Source organism: Euleptes europaea, chromosome 6, assembly GCF_029931775.1.
Source record: "Euleptes europaea isolate rEulEur1 chromosome 6, rEulEur1.hap1, whole genome shotgun sequence".
Classification (NCBI taxonomy): Eukaryota; Metazoa; Chordata; class Lepidosauria; order Squamata; family Sphaerodactylidae; genus Euleptes; species Euleptes europaea.
In genome coordinates, this window is record NC_079317.1 from 108,113,884 (window position 1) to 108,131,991 (window position 18,108).

Here is an 18,108-nt window from a genome sequence, read left to right on the forward strand (position 1 = left end):
TATAAAAAAATAATTCCTAATATCCAACCGGTACCTTTCCACCCTCAATTTAAATCCATTATTGTGAGTCCTATCCTCTGCTGCCAACAGGAACAGCTCCCTGCCCTCCTCTAAGTGACAGCCCTTCAAATACTTAAAGAGGGCAATCATGCCCTCCCTCAACTTCCTCTTCTCCAGACTAAACATTCCCAGCTCCCTCAGCCTTTCCTCATAGAGCTTGGTCTCCTGGCTCCTGATCATCCTTGTTACTTTCCTCTGCACCCGCTCCATTCTGTCCACATCCTTTTGAAATGGAGGCCTCCAGAACTGCACACAATACTCCAGGTGCGGCCTGATCAATGCTGTGTACAGTGGAACTATGACATCTTGCAATTTGGATGTTATGCCTCTGTTGATGCACCCCAAGATCGCATTACCTTTTTTTGTTGCTATGTCACACTGGCTGCTCATATTTAACTTATGGTCCACCCGCATCCCAAGATCTTGTTCACACACACTGCTGCCCAGAAGTGTATCCCCCATCCAGTATGCGAGCCCCTCATTTATGTTACCCACATGTAGAACTCGGCACTTATTCTTGTTGAATTGCATCTTGTTCACATCCGCCCACTTTTCCAATGTGTTCAGATCTCGTTGAATTCTATATCTCTCTTCTGGTGCGTTCGCTGTTCCTCCCAATTTGGTGTCATCTGCAAATTTAATGAGTAGTCCCTTCATACCCTCATCCAGATCATTTATAAAAATATCAAAAAGTACCGGGCCCAGAACCGAACCCTGTGGCACCCCACTAGACACCTCCCTCCATTCAGATGAAATGCCAATGACAACTACTCTTTGTGTGAAGTACTGCAACCAGTTCCCTATCCACCTAACTATCTTAGGGTCCAGTCCACAGTCTTCTAGTTTACCCATCAGAACATCATGGGGAACCCTGTCAAAAGCCTTACTGTAATCTAGGTAAACAACATCAACACATTCTCCAGATCCAGTAAGCTGGTCACTCGATCAAAGAAGGAAACAAGGTTGGTCTGAGAGGACCTGTTGGGGACAAATCCATGCTGACTTCCCGGGATCATCAAGCTGTCCTTCAGATGCTTGCAGATTGATCTCTTTAATATCTGCTCCAGTATCTTCCCTGGGATAAATGTCAAACTGACTGGCCTGTAGTCTCCTGAGTCATCCTTCCTCCCTTTTTTGAAAATGGGGATAACGTTCGCTCTCCTCCAGTCTTGTGGCACATCTCCTGTCCTCCAAGAGGTCTGGAAGATGATGAACAAAGGCTCTGCAAGCTCTCTAGAAAGTACTTTAAACACTCTTGGCTGCATACTCTCCGGCCCGGGAGATTTGTACTCATCCAATGCAGCCAGGTGCTTCTCAACTACCTCTCTGCTCATGTCAACCAGCAGCCCAGATGCTGTGGCTTGCCTGCTATCCTCTCTAGTTGAACCTGTTCTGTTTTTCTGGGAAAAAAACTGAGGCCAAATAAGCATTGAGTCTTTCTGCTTTCTCTCTGTTATCTGTCAGAGTTTCTCCATTTTCACCCAACAGTGGGCCTATGGCCTCTTCTCCCTTGCGCTTGCTTTTCACATATCTGAAGAAACTTTTCTTGTTGTAGCGAGCCTCCCTGGCCAGCATCAACTCACTGTGAGCTTTGGCCTCTCTGACAGCTGACTTACAGTCCCAGCAACCCACAGATACTCTTCTTTAGAGGTATGTCCTTGCCTCCATTTCTTGAACGTTTTCTTTTTCTCCCTTAGTTCATCATGGAGTTCTTTGTTCATCCACATTGGCTTCTTGGTTCCTCGACCATGTTTCCTTCTTATTGCAATAGTGAGGGCTTGAGCTTGCAAGAACTTTTGTTTTAGGAGAGCCCACCCTTCACTTGCTCCTTTCCCTTCCAGCAGTCTTGCCCATGGAATTATTCTCATCAGGCCTCTGGGTTCATTAAAATCTGCCCTACCAAAATCTAACAGACACGTGTGTGACTATGAACGTCTTTGGTCCCCCATAACAAAATGAATTCTAGGAGGACACGGTCACTTCCCCCTAAGGTCCCCACCACCTTCACATCATCTACCATCTCTCGCCTGTTGGTCAATATTAAGTCGAGTATGGCTAAGCCCCTCGTAGCTACCTCCACTATTTGATGAAGGAAGTTGTCAGCCAGGCAGGTGAGGAACTTGTGTGACTGTGGTCGCTTTGCAGAGTTTGTCTCCAAGAACACATCAGGGAAATCACCCATAACTACCAGCTCTTGTCGTTTGGATACCCTGTCAAGCTGCTTGTGGAGGGCAGCATCCACCTCTCACCTCAGGAGGTCTGTAGCACACTCCAGCCACAATACTGTTTGTCCTTCCTTCCCTTATCCTCACCCAGATACTTTCCACTGGGCTGTCACCCTCCTCCTCTGGTATTTCTTGACAAGCAAACCCTCTCTTCACATACAGCGCCACTACGCCACCTCTTCAACATTTCTGGTTATTCTTGAACAACTCATATCCATCCACTGCTACATTCCAGTCATGGGAATCGTCCCATCAAGTCTCTGTAATGCCTACTAAATCATATTCCTCTGACTGCATTAGCAGTTCAAGCTCTTCTTTCTTATTGCCCAGGCTTTGGGCATTGGTACATAGACACTCCTTTAGACCCCGCCCTCCCAGGTAGGCCTCTGTTGTTTGATCACCTTCATTTAAATCCCTACGTTGGCTGTCTCCTTCCCCTTGTGGTGTTAGTTTAAAGCCCTCCTGATGAATCTCTGCAGGTTTCTTCCAAAAACATTCTTCCCCTACCTTGAAAAGTGAATTCCATTGCATGCTAATAGGTCATCATCCAGAAAACCTAGCCTGTGATCCACCTCCATCATTTGATGAAGGAAGTTGTTGGCCAGGCAGGTGAGGAACTATTTCTGTTTACAATAGAAGGGGCAAGACTTTCCATATATGAATGAGAAATGGGAAGGGACTGCAATACTCCAGAGGCATCCCCTTTCAAAGTAAAGAGAGATTAGAGACTGGCCCTCCTGCCCGCTAGCTAAGGGTAGGAATAGTCAACATCCCTTATAAGTTATCGTGGCCAGCTGAGACAATATATGCAGGTCCTGTGTGTTTGGGGGTGGTGGTGGTATTGCTGTTGCTGAGAAGTCAGCCGCTGCATCCCTAAGGAGCACTAGTTGCCCGCTGTGGCCTGCATGGGCTGGGTGCTGATGAATCACCCTATTGGTATCTTGTGCTGTCTGATAAATCCCCACCCTGCTTTTAATTTTGACCCTGAGGCTATGCAAATGGAACAGCAGACAGGAAGAAAAAGAGTGGGCAGGGTGCACAGGCCTAGCCAGGGAGGAGCAACCGTGTTTCATAAGGCTTCAAGGTGCTGTAGGTTGTGGTGGCTGGTATCTCAGTGTCACCAGTACACATTCTGGAGCTGTCAGCTCATTTTTGATTTACAGGCAGCCAAGAGCTGGGGAGATGTCATCACCCAGAAGACCTTTCTTTCTATGGAAGGGCATAGACTGAAGTGTCTATAGAATGGGAGTGGGGGAAAGCCCCAGCCACCTACTTCAGCTCTAGCACCTCTGCAAAGATAATGAACAGCGAAAATGCCTATGGAAGTGGGGCTTCCTGAGACCAACTAGATTGGTTCTTCTTTTCCTTGCCCAAAGTCCTGAACTTTTAGTGCTGTGTGACAGCCTGAAATTCTACACATGAATATTTTTCCTTCACTACATCTCAGTGTGCCCTGACCTGGATGGCCCCAGGCTAGCCTGATATTGTCAGATCTCAGAAGCTAAGCAGGGTCAGTTGTGGTTAGTGTTTGAATGGTTGACCTCCAAGGAATACCAGATGTGGAGGCAGGCAATGGCAAACCTCGTGATGCAGAGGCAGGCAATGGCAAACCACCTCCCATTGTCTCTTGCCTTGAAAACCCTATGGGGTCGCCATAAGACAGCTATGACCTGACGGCACAAAAAACAACATCCTAGTACTGGAGAAATCTATGCCTGTTGAATATCTGCCTGTTGTGCAGCTAATAAATAGAGAACTCCAGTAAAGGAGGAAAATGTGTGCCTCAGGCGTTTGGGTTCAATTTCCGTATGGTAAGGAAAAGGTGACTGCCCTCTTCATAGATCTCCCCCCCTCCCCTGGCCATGCCTTTACAGCATAGTATCTGCCTTCAGTCCCAGAGCCCCTGTGGATCCCTCCGCACCATCAGCATTCTCCATACTCAGTCAACCCTTCACGGGGTGGGAGAAGAGGGAGTGTGTGCTTGCACATTAAGGGGAGGGGGAAAGGAGGAATTATCCTCACACATCAATCACACCTCAGCCCTTTGAACTCGGTGTCTGTTCACAAGCTCAAAGCAAGGGGTTTTGGCTGGAAGTGTGTGATTTCACTGTGCCGCCACAGATGATAATGCACATTCCCAAAGCAGCCCTGCCCCTGGCTCTAGCTATTAATCCCACAGCACTTGTTCCCTGCAACAGCTGCACAGAGCTCACCTGGCCAGCAGGAAACACGCACTGCTTGATGTTATTGTGAGAAGGGGCAGAAACCACAATCCCCTCCCCCCATGGGCACATCCACGCACCCTCCTACAGTCAATATTGTGCTACTTTCCTCTCTATGATGCACCATCAGGAAAACTGCTGTACAAAGTTGCTTACCTGCTCTCCTGCTGCCCCTTTCCCCAGATATGCCTCTTTTAAAGACTTTTGACCCCTTTTGTGGTGCAAAAAACATGTTCACAGTTCTGAATAGGGAGAAGATTTGAATGGCTAACGAAAATTATTTTAGCAGGAGGACCCTTCCCTCACCCCCCAGATTATTCCATAGTCTCCTATGGAATAGCAACAGGGACATTTGACACAGAATAAAGCAGTGGAAAGTGAACTGTAAACTCTTTCCTCAACCCCTGGTTAATCAAAGATAGGGTTGCCAACTGCCTGGAAAAAAAATGATGTCCTGTTCCTTTAATAGAAGCCTAGTAGAATGTTATTTACCTAGATGTCACAAAAACCTTCAGCTGCCTATTAAAGGGACAGAACCTTCTCTCCAGGCCTGTTGGCAGCCCTAATCAAGGTCTGCCCTGGCCAGGGAACTGCTGAGCTAGCATACCTAAGAGGAGAGGCATTTGTAGAGTCCTGCTCTGGGGGGTCATCCAGGCCTTGATGTCTCACAGGTATCTGAAGGGTCATCTTTTACTGCAATGCCACTCAGTCTTGGAAGCATTCCCTAGATTGAAGTCATCTCTGATATGTGTTGATCCAGCCTCTTCTTTGACACCTCAATAGATGGGATTTCTACAGTGTCACTTACAAAGACACTCCTTTTCCCATGTCTTAACTTAAATCTGTGAGGTTGAAAGTCTCCAAATGTTGCTTGGCCTTCCTTGAGTACTCCCTGTTGAGAACAGGTAAGCAATCTTGTACAACCCCCCTCCCCCTTTTGGGAAGCCTGTTCAACTGCTGAAGCCAGCTTTGATATTTGCCAGCAGATATATGGGCCCATGTTCCTTCACTGAAATGCAATGTTCATACTCTTTACTGTTTTCACTGCTTTTCCAGATCTTCTCTAGTTTTTCATTTTGCCCCAAAACAGGAGGGTGCAAAGAATGTGTAGTGGGTCTGGGGTGGGAGAAGTGGAGCAAAAGGAATGCAAAAGTGGAAGCCAGGGCTACCTCCTCCATATTTCTGGGGCTCTTAAAGAGAGGAGAATTTTCTGTTGGGTTGCAACTAGGAGAAACTACTTTTAGCAGTCCAGATGCAGTGCTGGAGAATTTACTGCCCCTACTCTTCCTTGCTGGGCTTCTGGTCTCTCACTCCCATTTGCCAAAGCAAGAAGGACTTTCATGTTACCCCACAGCACACCTGGAAGGAGAGTGGGGGACAGGACACAGAGAAGTAAAGGCAGATTTTCTGGGTTGCAACCTGGCAAAACTACAGTAAAACTAATAACAGCATGGGTTCCTTTTGCTTAGAGAGATACCTGTGTTGTTTTCAATAGTGTTTGAGTAACTGCATTCTGACTATGGAAAGTCAACCACTGCCCATAACATTCCATTTACCAATATTCCCAAGTCTGAACAAAGGCCAGCCCATGCAAGCGAGTGGGCACTCATGCCTTAGGAGTTGAACAGATCACAAACTAACTCCTGTTTTTCCCTTTGCTTTCCCACAAGGCAGAGAATGTAAATAGATTGGAAGTTTTATAGCATAGTAGCAGTTAGGGTTGCCAACTATGGCTTGGGAAATTCCTGGAGATTTGTGGAGGTGCCTGGGGAAGACAGTGAGCTCAGCGAGGCTGGGATGCCAGGGGTCTACCCTCTGAAGCTGCCATTTACTCCAGGGGAACTAATAATTCCAGGAGAACTCCAGGCCTCATCTGGACATTGGCGGCACGAAGGCTCAAAAATATCAAACCACGCTGGAATTCAACAATAAACCATATAATAATGTATAAGCATTCATTCATGCAATTCTCAAAGTATAAATCAGCATATAGTCAATCCCGACTATCATACAAATCAAAATATAAATCCCAAATCGCTCTGAACAGGGGCAGGAGACTCCCGTCCCGAAATTGCAAATCAACAGTCTTAAAGTAATAGTAGTCCAATTCGTTGCAATAATCAAACACGGTCCAGGGTGTCCTTGACAAACAAAAAAGAACAGGAAAAGGAGAACATGTGGCTAGTCTTTGGTGCACGTTTCAAGGGCTTTTATCAGCTCCAAATAAAAGGAAGACAACCGCAGCTTTTATGTCGTTTTGGAAGAAAGCCGGTTGCTCATTTGACCATCAGCTGTGAGAAAAAAAACATAAACAATGTATATGCATATCACAACAATACAACTATTACAAATATTACAAAAAGGCTAACTGTGCTGGGGATATAACATGCTCACCAAGAATAAATGCGTCTTAAAGAAATTCTGTAGCGCATAATCTTTCATGTCCGTGGTAAGGGAGAGGGGGAAGGGGAGGGTTTTATAATGTAGCCAACCAATCAGCATTTAGGAGATAGTAAAGGGAACGTCAGAAGTTTTAAAGAGATAGGCTGAATTGGGCTGAACTTATATGAAACAAGACAGATCGAGTTCATTGTTCAAACCTTTGGGGATCAAGGTTTGAAAGGCATAAATCAAGTGGCACTCCTGTTGGAGTAAAATTATTTTGGCAACCTGAATGTGGAATGGTTTGTACTCAAACTGCTAAAGAACAAAAAACAATATATCAGTGTCAGAATGATGTGCATTAATGTAATGTTGTACGAGGGGCGCCTCCAAATTCCGAGTGCGTATGCGGGCCCTAAATAAACCTCAGTGCAAAATGTTGTGATCTGCCTTAATCCTTGCTGGGGCCTGGCAGGCGTTAAACACCATCAGATTAACATCAGCATGGGGATACCAGCCAGGCTTCCAATTGTACACAACAATGCCAGTCTTGTCATGCACTTGTGGTAATACTGTCCTTTGCTGCAGTTGTCAGTGGCCCTACAGAAATGAGGACAGATCTCTCGCACACGTCCAAGTCCCAGTTAGCATTTCAGGAGCCAAACTTTGTCTTAGCATTTTGGCTGCTCTGGATAGTGATTTGGGCGCAACACACTAAGCCATTCCAGGTCCAGCTGCCTCTTTTCACTGGCACTTTATACAGCATGCCCTCCCCTCCTTACATGGAAGGGTCTCTAAACTATAGTCAAATTCACAAGGTCTTTAATGCTTACCATAAGAAGAGCCCTGCCGGAGCAGACCTAGAGCTGATCTAGACCAGCATCCGGTTTTTCTGACAGCCAGATAATTCTGAGAACCACACAAGTGGGTTATGAAGGCTGCATGACCCCATGGCTCTGCCTTGCTGCTGCCTCCCAGCAATTGGTATTCAGGTGTACACTACCTGTGATATGGGAGGGTGTCTGTTTAGCCACTATGGCAAAACGCCTTCAGCTGTGTGAAAGGCAGCAGGGACAGCTTCTCCCATGGTAGTGCCAGAGCAATGGGCCAGAATGTTCTTGCTGAAGTCTTTGCTTCTACTGAAAGATTACAGGCACAAAAATGCCACCTTTGGTTGAATCTGGCAGCAGCACAACCTTCAGCCCCCTTTGCTGGAGAGGTGGGAAAGAAACTGCTCTGTACCGATTTAGCAACTGCTGCACAATTCTGCCTTTGCCGTGTTGCTGCCTGTCTCCTTTTAGAGGTTTCTGTGTCAGTAACAACAATGTGACAAGCAAAAATTCAACAAACAAAACTTTGCCTGTTCCTGCACCTTAACCCTTTTGATTCTGTGGATCTAGACATGATGGGAAATGCAAGTTTCTGTCTCCTCCTTTAATCCAGTTATGTAACAGGCAAACATTCAACAGGTGTATTTCCCTAGCATTATATGCAGCTTTGGGGAAAGCTTTGTCTGCTTAATTTGAGCCCATGCCTCCACATAATGTCTAAAAAAAAGGCACTGAAGCTCCAGGCCTCTGGGAGCTGGGCCGTCTGCTTAAGAAACCTGCTGCTCAAAATGTGTACAAACAAGCTGTCATCACCCAGGGGAAAGAGATGAGGAATTCTGCACATACTCGGAGGCACTTTTGTTGTGATTAGTTCAAATGTTCTAGGCTTCAGCACTGCTATATAAAACAAATTCCAGTCTTCGGCCCTGGAAGGAACCAGAAAGAAAAAAAAATAGCTGTGAATCAAGCTTAGTTCTCTAAACACTAATGAAAAAACCCCTGAAGTTGAAAAATAGTATGGAGTCAGGATGAAGTACCTGTACTTGCTTTTAAAGGCCTAGAAACCTAGCCAGTGGGGGAACGAGGAATGGTTCCTGTTTGGGAGCTTCCTGATGACATGTAGTCTTGATATGCAACGAGTCTCCTATGTTCCACTGGGGAAATTTCCACTCCTTTGCTTATGCATCCTCACTCTTTGGTTCTTGTACCTTGCAAATAAGAAGGTCAGTTCCTTTCAAGACTAATGTCCTGTGATCCTTTAAAAATAACAGTAAGCCCAGTTGTAATTGGTCCAGCTTTGTTGAACTCCAAATTCCTTTTAGTTACTGGAAAGAATAAAACTGCTGCTATCATACTGTCCTTGTACAAATCTATGGTGAGACCACACTTGGAATACTGTTTACAGTTCTGGTCACCACCCCTGAAAAAGGATATTGCAGCACTTGAGAAGGTGCAGAAAAGAGCAACCAAAATGGTCAGGGACTAGAGCAACTGCCCTATGAGGAGCGGTTAAAACCAGTGGTGGACCTACATTTTTGGGGCCCTGAAGCTTGAACTGTTATGGGGGCCCCTTTGCAACCAGCAACAATAGGGCAACACCCAACAAGGCCCTGGCCCCAGCCTGATGGAATGTCCTTCCAAGTAACATCAGGGCCCTATGGGACCTTCAGAAGTTCTGCAGGGCCTGTAAAACAGAGCTTTTCCACCAGGCCTACAATTGAGGGCAACCACAGGTTGTCATCGTTACTGGCCTCCCTCTCCTCTGCCTCGGGGCTTCTGCTATGAGGATTTGGCTGCTTGGCCAGGCCTCCAATGGCCCTGTAATTATATGAGTACCATCTTGTTAACTGTATTGAATGGTTTTATGAATTTTATTGATTACTTATGAATTTTAGATATATATGATTTTATTGTGATTGTTGTTACCTGCTGTCAGGTAAGAGAGAGGAATGGGGATCATCAGTAGCTGCCACCACTCTGGTGTGAGCCTAACTCAAGAAGGCCCAGAGCACCCTCCCTGCCCCTGGCTGCTTCTTCTCCCAACAGGGTGTACTTTCTAGGTGACCAAATGAGGCGTGAGGACCCAGGGCAGAGTAACAGTTTATTTAAAAGGTCTAATAATAATGATAACTCAAGACACAATAGGACGACAAAACCTGTAAAGGCAGGCAATCAAACAAATAAAAACCCTAACGAGTCTATCTTTACTGTCCCTAGCCATCACCTGGCACTGGGCCTCAGGCTAATTCACCCCTTCCTGGATGAGGGATCCCTTCATCTGCAGCAACCTCTCCCCAGCCCTGCTCCCTAGGAGTGAACCCCCTCCCTTTTCAGGCAAGGCATTTTATTCCTTCTCCCCAGGCACCACTCCCTTACCCCTGATTGGCCCTAGCCTTCCCTCCAAATCTCTTCCACCAATCACAAGGCCCAGAGGTTACCTGGGAGATGTAGGCCTGGTAGCTACTTTAATATAGGCCTCCCTAGGGCCTGTAGGCTGCACTTGAGACCTAGGATCATGACACCCACCCTGAGGCCGGCTTTGACCAGGAATGAGGGTGGGCTACAAATTTAACTAGTAAATAATAATAATAGGGAGGGGTCATCAGAGGGGGCACGTTAGGATAAAGAGGTGAAAATCTGATCTTTTGGTGTTAAAATGCACAAGTGAGACAAATGCAGCCTGAATTGAGAATTCAGATGTCTTTTTATGGTGTTGATTGGCTCTAGCCTAAGGGCTGAGCTATAGAGCTATCAAGCCGTGCACCAACGAAGGATTTGAGGATCCAGCTGCCAAAATGTAGGCTATGAATAGATTCTGGTGAGCTCAGTGAGCTGTTACAGCTGGGGGTTCGAGCATTGCAAGCCCCCAAGAAAATTTTGAAATTTGACCAATTACAAGGACATTTTGAGGCCATGTGAAATGGGTATTAGTTAGAGCATATTCTAAAGTCAGTATTAAGTACTTCAACCCATTGGCTTATGATTCTATCACTAAAAAACTCCATCAATATTGTAGAGAAATTCACTCATTAAAAAAAAGTTGCTATGGGGGCCCCTCCAGGATTGGGGGCCCTGAAGCTTAAGCTTCATTAGTTTCATAGTAGATCCACCTCTGGTTAAAATTCTTAGGGCTGTTTAGCTTGGAAAGAAGGCAGTTAAGGGGAGACATGATAGAGGTCTATAAAATTATGCATTTTATGGAGAGAGTGGACAGGGAGAAGCTTTTCTCCCTCTCCCATAATACTCGAACATGGGGTCATCTGTTGAAGCTGGAGGGTGAGAGATTCAAAACAGATAGAAGGAAGTATTTCTTCACACATCATATAGTTAAATTGTGGACCTTTCTGCCCTAGGATGTGGTGATGGCTGCCAACTTGGAAGGCTTTAAGAGGGGAGAGGACCTGTTCATGGAGGAGAGGGCTATTCATTGCTACTAGTAAAAATGGATACTAGTCATCATGATGCATACCTATTCTCTCCAGGATCAGAGGAGCATGCCAATTATATTAGGTGCTGTGGAACACAGGCAGGATAATGCTGCTGCAGTTGTCTTGTTCGGGGGCTTCCTAGAGGCACCTGGTTGGCCACTGTGTGAACAGACTGCTGAACTTCATGGACCTTGGTCTGATCCAGCATGGCCCTTCTTATGTTCTTATGAAAGTTACAGCACAGATCAGCAAATACTTTGCTACACTGGGATTTTCCCTTGGTGGAGATTGTTGCATCTCCTGGAGTGATTGCAAGTTGTATGTCTATATGTGTGTGTGAGTAAGGCTTTTGGTATTTATTCCCTGCTCAGAACACCCATCAGAGAAGAGGTATTCCCCCAGAGGCAATGGAGATACAGTGGGAACGCCCAGCTGAAGACAGATTTAGTTCTTCTCACTCAGAAGGAAACTTTACAAGGTGAGTCTATAAAGGAAACACTCACAATAGCACCCAAGTCTCTTTTGTATCCATTGTCAGAGGTGACAGGCAGAAAAGGCCCCACTTCCCAGCTTTCCAGAATGTATTGGTTCTCCCCAGTTTCAGAAACCAGTGTATCCAAACCCAGTAGCTTCTGAAATGGCATCCAGTACTGTTCCATAAGGGCCTGTCTTTTACAGCCTCCCCTAGTTGTGGGTCTTCACTAGGGCTGCCCACTTCCAGGTACTAACTGGAGATCTCCTGCTATTACAACTGATCTCCCGTCGATAGAGATCAGTTTACCTGGAGAAAATGGCTACTTTGGCAATTGGACTCTATGGCATTGAAGTCCCTCCCCTCCCCAAACCCTATCCTTCTCAGGCTCTACCCCAAAAACTTCCCGATAGAGGCAAAGAGGGACATGGGAACCCTAGTCTTCACATCTGCTTACAAAAATATCCTCACCTAGCCCACCAGGCACCTCTGTCATCCTCAGACACCTCCCCTACTCTGCTATCTGTCAAGCTGGAACTTTGACTTCAGGTTTTGGGGTTTTTGGGGGGAAGATCCTAAAGAGGCAAGAGAGAGCAGGGAACAAACTATTGAAACAGAACCCAGCAACACAGGGAAAAAAGCAAGGTAAGTCTCTTTGAAGAGGACTGCATACTTCATGGCCTTGTGCCTGCAGGTAAACCAGGTGTGTTCTCTCCCTAATCCCCTAAAATCCCTCCCACTCTAGAGGATTTTAGCAAAGGGTGTAGCCCACATAGGGCACTTAAGAGAACAGGAAGCTAATGGACAATGATGCAGCAACAGGGCTTCTAAATTAACTGACTATGGGAGTTACCGCACTTTGTATTCCCAGAGTTGTATTAAGAGTTTGAAAATGTTATAAAAAACATCGCTTTAAAAGGGTTTTGGATACCACGGCTTATAAATAGTTGGAAGTCTTCTTCACAGCTAAAGGGGCCAAACAAAGTGCGAACAGTATTTTTTATAACATTTTCAAACTCTTAATACATCGCTGGGAATACAAGTGCAGTAGCCCCCTATATTACAGCTTACTTAATGCATGATTAATCTGGTTCTGGCAGCTAACAAGCTTCTAGGAGACAGAGGATTCACTGTGGTAAACAAAGAAATACGGCGTATGATAAGAAGAGCCCCGCTGGATCAGGCCTGTGGTCAATCTAGTCCAGCATTCAGATTCACATAGTGGCCAATTGGTTGCCCTGGAGGGCCAACAAACAGGCCATAGAGGCCTCTGTTGTTGCCTCCTAAGCACCGGGCTTCAGAGGTTCAGAGGCCTCGGAATATGGAGGTTCCCTTCAGTCACCATGGCTGGTAGCCATTGATGGACCTCTCCTCCATGAACCTGTATAACCCCCTTTTAAAGATACATATGCTATCACATTATGTCCATGGATAGCACTGGGGAAGAAGAGCACTGATCTCATTCAGTGGCAACGGAAAGAAAATTCAAATCAGAATTTCTATTAATCTACTGTCATGTCTCTGCAAGGTGTAAATGTTAATCCAAAACTTTAGTCACATCTGCCTGTCTTTGAATGCAAAGTTTGCCAAATGCTGATCTAGTGAGAATTCTACCAAGGATAGATTATTTTATGTCCTCCAGACCTTATCTGAAGACTTACTCTGACAGCAAACGCACACAGAGAATAGTTACACTGCCCTTAGAGCCAACAGCAATGCACCAGACCTGGAGTGACCATAATCTGTGAAGCATAAATCAGAAAGGAAACTGAAAGCCCCAACTCATGTCCAGAGAACTGTGACTGTCTGGTCAGCAGGACAGAATAGCACGAAAGTAGAACACAATAAAGGACTGTTCACAGGATGTCACTTGCCACCTAAAGAAATGTTTTCTGTTCCTTATTTTTCTTGCATTTATGCTGTTTTCTTCATTTTGGAAGCTAATTTGCATGGACATCATGCTATGCACCCCAGATATGAAGGGAGCCCCAAACTCTGAGGCACCAGCCTGCCAATTGACTCTTTCCACCAGTCCTTGGCAACGCTGAACTTCTGAACCTGAAAACCGATGGACAGCTCATCTCACAAATGCCTGGAGAATGGACCCATAAAATTGGACCCCCAGTCCCAAAGTTCACCAAACTTCAGTGACCATCTAAGGAGAGACCCTTGCAGCCATGCTGCAAATTTGGGGATTCTACCTCCAAAAATGCCCCCACAGGAGCTTCGAAAAATTTCCCCTAAGTCTATAATGGACCCGAATTTTTCAGTAAACCCGGTAATAAGCCGAATACCGATATTTACCTGTATGGGTATTCGGCTTATTCCGGGTTTACCAAAAAAAACCCAGGCCCAATAAACCCAAGCCCAAAATTTACCAGTTCGTTTTTTGCACAATCCTAAAAGTAGCCAAATAAATGGCAGTGTAAGCACTTGCCCTATCGAGAACCACTAGCCACAGCAGGAGACGTAGTTGTCCAAAGCAGTTGGTTTTAATGGTAACAAAGACAAACAGAGCATAGAGAACCCAAGACAGCAATGGAGGAAACTGGCATGCACTTGATAATATAAAAGCATTGAAAAAAGCACTCAGCAGTACAGTCTCATGAGATTATTTCGAACACATTACAAACAGTACAGAGGCGCCGCTGCTCCCACGGACATCTGCAAGCTTCAAAGGGAACAGGAATGCAAAACAGTCCTTGAAGGAGAGTCGGTGAGAAAACGAAACCAACTGAGACTGACAGGCAGCCAGTTGTGAAGAGAACGCTACCCAAAAGGCATTGAGCTCATGGATGATTCTGTTGATACACAGAATCTCCTGGTTTCCCTCTCTGATTTGCTAGTCCCCTGGCTCCAGCACTCTCTTATTGTGTCATGCACAATGCTTACAGAAGTCAGATTTTTTTTTTTACCATGGATCTTTTTCTTAGATAGAAAAGAAACTTTACCTCAATGTGTTTCATATTTAGTCATGTTCAGTTTGAAGAGATCCTATGTAGCTTTCATTCCTTTGTATTAAATTCAGATATGTTTCAATCTAGGTATTTTTTGGTTGTTGTAGGTTATCCGGACTGTGTGACCGTGGTCTTGGTATTTTCTTTCCGGATGTTTCGCCAGCAGCTGTGGCAGGCATCTTCAGAGGAGTAACACTGAAGGACAGTGTCTCTCAGTGTCAAGTGTGTAGGAAGAGTAATATATAGTCAGAAAGGGGTTGGGTTTGAGCTGAATCATTGTCCTGCAAAAAGTATCTGAAGATGCCTGCCACAGCTGCTGGCAAAACGTCAGGAAAGAAAATACCAAGACCACGGTCGCACAGCCTGGATAACCTACAAGAACCAATGAACTCTGACCATGAAAGCCTTCGACAATATTTCTAGGTATTTTTTTTTAAAAAAAACCACATTCAATATCACTAAACTTTAAAAATCTGATATAGAAACCTTACTATTGCCATATCTGTCATCATAGTTTTATCTCACTCTTCATTCAAGAAACTTGGGGTGCCAAATGTTTTTCCCCTCCTGTATTTTAAAACCATTTGAGGAAAATTAAAGTGAAATTTGTTGGCCCAAAGCCACCCACTCTGAACCTTTGTCTTCCTAGTCCAGCTCTCTAACCACTATACCTCAGTAGCTGCTGAGGATACATAGGATGATAAAGCCCAAAACAGTCTGTGGCATGTAAAAGAGATCCGAACAAGCAGATTATGATTTCAACCATTGCGATGGATATCCAGGAGACAGGAAATTAACCTACCAATGAGTTCTAAATACAAGCTTCATGTCAGAAAGGTCAGATGCCCCCTCCTGGGAGCAATGCTTAATCCCGCTTAAAAACAAACAAACAACCCCCCCCCCACCAATCACAACTCTATTTGGAATCTCTGTTCCCTTATCCCAGTGGTGAGTGGGTCAGCAGTGGTAATGCAGGAGGAACCTTTCTGCAATCTTCTTTCCAGCCAGTTTGCTCTGGAAGACAGAGGCAAATACGGGAGCGTCGGTTGTCAGGGGGCTGTTTGGTGCCTCCATACAAATAGTATCTCTGGGGTGCGGGGGGGGGGGGCATTGAGGTTGGAAAATAGTGCCGCCATGGACTGTGGGCCGGTACTGTGACCCTTATCCAAACTAGGGCTTGTCGTGGCTGCTATTTGCCTTTTAAATTAAATAAAAAAATCCGATGTCTCACAATGCCTCACTTAGTTAAGCCCTCTGAGTTCTGGCACAAAAAAACAGTTCATCAGCTGGGTTATATCAGGCACTGCCTAGCTAGGACCTGTAGAGAGGTCTACAATGAGCTTCCCTGGGCAGCAAAGCCACTGTTTTGAGTGGATTGTCATGGAAATGATGGCTGAGGGAGTGGGCGGGCTGTCAGAGTTACTGCTTCTGCCTGCTCTTGCTGATCAGCATGCAGGAGGATCAATGAGCCAGGTGGGTCCTCCCCCTCTAATCCACACTCTCATGTGGGTGCCTGCAGCTGCCTGCGGTCGGCCCCATCCCAGGCTTCAGGGCTTTCGGCACTGGGGCTTTCCAGCTGTAGCTTAATTATAGCCCAAGGGAAGGATTGTATGCTGAGGCAGAGTCCGGTGTTTGGGGGAGTATGTATGTGAGGGTGGGTGGGTGGTTGGAGCTCTGTAGTGCCTGGGTCTGGGGCTTCTCACTGTGCCTGGCACAGAGACCCTTGTACTGAGACCTGCCTGTAAGCAAGGCAGAATGCCAGCCAGGTCTGTGCAGCTATACTGTGACTGCCATATCCTGGTATTTCTTCAGCTGCACTTGGATGAAGCAGGCAGAAATCCCTAGCTCTGGGTTTAAAATTTTAGGTCTGGATAGAACGTTTTCTGTCATTCTCCCATATCATCTGCTTCTAGCTCTGTTAATATCTGCTGACCTAAAACCAATGGTTTTTCAAATAACGTTCCAGAAAACTTTGGGGTTTATTGATGAGAGAGAGTTGCCCTTCACCACAATCTCCTTCAGTGTGTTGGTGTGTATGTTCCATTCCAAGAAGTATTCCTGTGTCACGTAGAGGGATGGTGGAGGACCTCATGCAAACTGAATATGTGAGGCAGGATACTCCTTACAGTCCTCTGTGATGGGTAGGAGATCTTTGTCAGATAAGTGAGTGCAGGAAAGGTTCTCTCAAGAAGTGCAGGAGGTTAGTACCAAAACATTTCACTACCAGCCACATATTGTCAGGTGGAAGATGTATGTATATGGAAATCTGCAGATCACCTGAGAAATTTGTACAGCTCATTACTTCATTACTACCGTGCGAGCTGACCTACAGCCTTCTTGCTTGCCCAGTTCTTATAATTTGTGCCAGAGGATACCACTGCTCTTGTCTCCCACAGAACACAATATGCTTGGGGCCTATCTAGAGGTTTGCTTTGTGAAAAATGGCTCCACAACACAGTCTCCTCTTGCTTGCTCACCCTCCATAGGTATTGGATGTAATTCCAGCATGTGATATTCTCAATAAATAACTTCAAAGGTTTTTCCCCCACCTTGCTTCCAAGACAGAGAATGGGGAAGGTGTCGTCCTCTGAACAGCACGCTGGAATTGGAATGGGGTGTGAGGGTAGGGTTGCCAACCTCCAGGTACTAGCTGGAGATCTCCTGCTACTACAACTGATCTTCAGCTGACAGAGATCAGTTCACCTGGAGAAAATGGCTGCTTTGGCAATTGGATTCCATGGCATTGAAGTCCCTCCCCTCCCCAAACCCCACCCTCCCCAGACTCTGCCCCAAAAATCTCCAGGTATTTCCTAATCTGGAGCTGGCAACCCTATGTGAGGGTTGTTTCCCTTCCCCAAAGGTCATATTAGGTACAGACCCTGTGGTTGTTTTGGAGTCTCTTTCAGTTTCAGTTGCCCTTTTGTAAGATGGGCATGGTAATATTAACTTCTTCTTGTCTGGTTAGGATAATAAAAGCATCTCAGAATATTTGCCAGCACAACTGGAGGGTGTGAGTGTTTGCACCGTCTTCAAGACAAGGGGGGGGGGGCTTAGGCAAGCACTGCATTGGGAAGAACAACTCAGCCTATCCTAAGCTCCATGCATTGCAAAACTAGCAGAAAATAAACTGGACTAGTTTAGCACTGGCAAGGTAGGAACCTTAGTTGATAGTGTATCATAACTGGACCTCCAGAGGATTTACCATTGCTGTCTTGAATAGAGTCTAGCTAGACACCCTGAAATCATTGCAGGGGAACGAGAGCAGAAATGCTCTTTGAGGTTTCCTAGCATCTCATGGAAACCTGCTTCCAGAATCCCCCCTATTCTGCATCTCTGTTTATGCCCAACAGAAATGACATTTGTAGCTCTTCATCCTGGAATCCATCTGGACATCAGCAGCCTCCTATTGACAAGCAGGGACATTATGATGATGCTAGGTGTATAATTGGCCGTGGCGACTTTCATTCTTGGTGACCAGTGTGGGTAACACTTAGCAAGGATTGGTGGAATAATGTAGCTGATGTGAGCCAGA